The following is a 3,447-nucleotide window of genomic DNA, read 5'->3' on the forward strand; positions in this document are numbered from 1 at the left end:
CAGACAGTGATGCAGCTGCTCAGGACGCTCTCTGTTCTGCGCATTCCCTGTCAGGAATGTGGTCTGTGGTCAGCCTTCCGTGGAGTATCGTTGGGGGGAGGGATGGTCTTCCTTCCCACTATGTTGTTCTGCACCAGAAATTGTTCACGCATCTAGGAGGAGACGTCACCATCACAGGCAGGTGAAGCTGTCTTGTAGTTCGTGATCGCCTGGTTCCCCTCCACATGCGCCTCATGAACTTAAGCAGTGTTGTAAATGATTACAATGAAGCCTGAAATATATGCTTTTTTTTATTACAGTATAATTAAAAAAATATAAAATACACTTATAAAAATCTGTAATAAAAACATAAAAAATTCTATTAACAATACAAAAAAAATAAACGTTAATTATCTAATAAATGGAATACTAAAGTCTTAATAAATAGTATACAAAAATGTTAATAAATCTTATACTATACTAAGAAAAATCTTATAAAATCTATACTAAGATTAACTAAAAACAAAAAGGATACTGGTGTTGGAGCTGCAGGTGTTGTTGTTAGAGGCCAGGCCATCGATGTTGTGTATTGTGTAGCTGCTCAGGGAGAGAAGAAAAGAAAGACATGTTTAAATGTGTACACAGTAAGACAGTGCAATAAGTACTTACCTGTAGAGATAGTGAAATGAAGAGAAAGAGAAAGCAAGGGAAAGAAAACAGAGGTGTGAGTGTGTGTGTGTGTGTGTGTGTGTGTGTGTGTGTGTGTGTGTGTGTGTGTGTGTGTGTGTGTGTGTGTGTGTGTGAGTAAGTGCCAGAGGAGTGTGATGTTGCTCAGACTCCTGCCATGGCCTTCAGCATCTTCTGCACATGATCCTTCACCAGTCGTAGCACCGTGGTGGCTAAAGCTGCTGGGTCAATGTACAGGTCCAGAGGCTGCGAGAACGGTTCCTCAAACAGCATTGTCACCTTTAACTGTACACAAACACACACACACACACACATTTACAGCATTATGTTATTGAAACAGATCATAGAAACACTGAAATTTAAAGCAGATTATTCAAACTCTTCACTTACGGAAAGCAGCAAAAAGAGCTGCTCTGCTTCAGGCTCCCTGATGTCCATGTCCCACTGGCTGTTCATATGCTGCAAGAATCCCCCGTCCAACTGTAGAGAAGAAAAACAATCATGACGTTACTTGACGTTATTTCCACCCCCATCTAGGAGAGAAACATTCATTCGAGTTTTCCCTTTTGGAACCGCTGACAAGACACTTACCTGTACAGCTTTAGGCGGCAAGCCGGTGATTAAGCAGCTGAAGAAGACGAGTTCGACGAACACACCACATGAGTTGAGACAGTCTGGAACTTGCTTGTGGGGTAACTTGTGGAGTCTTCAGAGAAACTAGACGAGTAAAGACTCACAGAGAACGCCTCGCAGATGGCAGGCAGCTTCAGGACGAGGTCTGAAATCACCTCAAATTAAGACTGAACTTCAAAGTCAGCATGAGGAGTGAAGAAACTTCCTTCCTCCTCATGGGACATGTCCAACTGACCGTCCGCGCGATGGTACAAGCGACTCACCTGGTAAATGGTTTGCTGTGAACAAAAACGTAAAACATGGCCAGTGCGAACAAACGTAACAGAGACGAACTTTACAAAGAACCAGATGGCGTAATGAATTTACTTCGCCATCCTCATACGGCACGTGGACGGTCGTCTCGTATACTAATGGCAGGACACCAGCGCCCTCACGCTCCCGCAGACTCACATTTGAGAGAAAATGCAGAAATTTACTTTTTACACTTACTTTGTACTTACTAAAGCTTTGTGGTGCTACAACAATCAAGATCTTACCTGTATGCAGGTGATCGAGGTCTTGAATAAAGTTTTGTAAAACGAAATGGAGACTGCTGTTACCCAATGATTGCTGGACATTTTGGTGGTGGTGGAGATTCACCACAGCAGGACTTCTGGACCTCTCACCAAGCACGCGATGTACCTGCGTACCTCCAGGGACTAGTGACCGAAACACAACACCACAGACTAGAGAAACAAGTCTTATTTAAGAGGAAGGGAAATTTTAATAAACATAATACTGATAATACTAATAATGATGATACAAATAATAATAAACTAATATTTGTTATAAGATTGTTTTTATTATGGTTAATAATAAAACTAGTAACAAAAACAACATTTAAAATAATTATAACAGTAACCCCACTTTCGTTTTCAGGATTCATGTCACCGCCCTTTCCTTGATTATTGTTGTCAGATAACAACAGCGTCCACAGTCAGATAACAACGGCAACAACAATAGTGGAATAAATGGATTTTGGTGAGTAAAACATGCAAAAAGCAAAACATTCACTTCATTTTAACCAGCTCGATACCTCCAATAATTATAATAATAATAATAATAATAGTAATAATAATATTACTATTATTATTATTATTATTATTATTATTAATAGAGAGTCCCTGCAAATAAGAACGCCAACAACAGTAAGATAACAACGACAACAGTCAGGCCATCCTTAAAAATATTCTTGTTTGCTGTAACTCGACCAACCCTGTCAATTTTTTTTTTTTCTTTTCTTTTTTTTTTTTTTGCTTTAAGTCCGATCGACTTGCCGGTTGTAAATTTGCGTTAAGACCGACCGAATTTTTTTTTTACTCTTCAAACAACTAATACAAAAGCAATAAAATAATATTAATTATATTTTAGTAAGTATTGTAAATATATAAATTGTCTAGGCCTACATACAAACGAAGGCTACATTCTTTCTTTTAAATAAAAACCTGTGACATCATCTATGTTTACACTATTGGTTATCGGATGTCACACTGTGGCCTGTGCGTTCGCTTCGTCTCATTCTCGCATTCACTGTCAGAGTCAACGGTTCGCGCTTGGTAATGATGGCTGCGGCTGCAGTAAACAAAATGTTCGCCGTCACCGTTCAGAATCATACGGGTTCGAGCACCATAATAAATCTAAAAAATCCATTAAAACAGCTCCACACCACTTTAACTTGGCACGGAGTTCTGGAAAAACTGTGTCCAGATCTTTTCCCATCCCTTCTCCCATCTAGTCTAACTGTGACCGTGTCGTCTGACTTGAAGGAAACCACTAAAATGTTGGTGGAGGAAACTCAAACTATCGAGGACGTGCTACAATTTGACCCACAAATCAAAGTGGTTTCTTTTAAATTGAAATTTCAAAGTGAGACACAACCACCCAACAACACGAGGAATGCATTTTCCATCATGATGGACGAGGCGAAGACCGTGAAGGACCGGATCCTTCGCTCCTGCAATAATGGTGAGTTTGCATTCTTGAGTAGCAGGGCAGGTTTTTTGATTTAAAGCTAGCATGCATAACCTACTAGCCTTCCTCTTAACGTTAACGTAGTGTATGAGATGGAGAATTTTGAGATATGCTTGTGAAATATGTCTGTATGAGCCT

At 39.8% G+C, this 3,447-nt stretch overlaps 1 long non-coding RNA gene across 4 annotated transcripts in view; it reads right to left on the reverse strand.

The window, feature by feature from the left end:
• Window positions 1-408: 408 nt before the first annotated feature.
• Window positions 409-3,447, reverse strand: part of LOC113650617 — a 4,283-nt gene continuing 1,244 nt past the window's right edge. Inside the window, exons 2-6 of one of the 4 annotated variants that reach the window (XR_007143735.1) lie at window positions 1,836-1,997; window positions 1,666-1,744; window positions 1,258-1,577; window positions 1,057-1,146; window positions 409-951 (exon numbers count right to left, since the gene is read on the reverse strand). This is a non-coding gene — a long non-coding RNA (uncharacterized LOC113650617). Of the gene's footprint in view, window positions 952-1,056; window positions 1,147-1,257; window positions 1,998-3,447 lie in introns of all 4 variants that reach the window. The other 3 variants (XR_007143733.1, XR_007143734.1, XR_007143732.1) reach the window with 3 other exon arrangements.

The sequence above is a fragment of the Tachysurus fulvidraco genome, chromosome 8 (assembly GCF_022655615.1).
Source record: "Tachysurus fulvidraco isolate hzauxx_2018 chromosome 8, HZAU_PFXX_2.0, whole genome shotgun sequence".
Classification (NCBI taxonomy): Eukaryota; Metazoa; Chordata; class Actinopteri; order Siluriformes; family Bagridae; genus Tachysurus; species Tachysurus fulvidraco.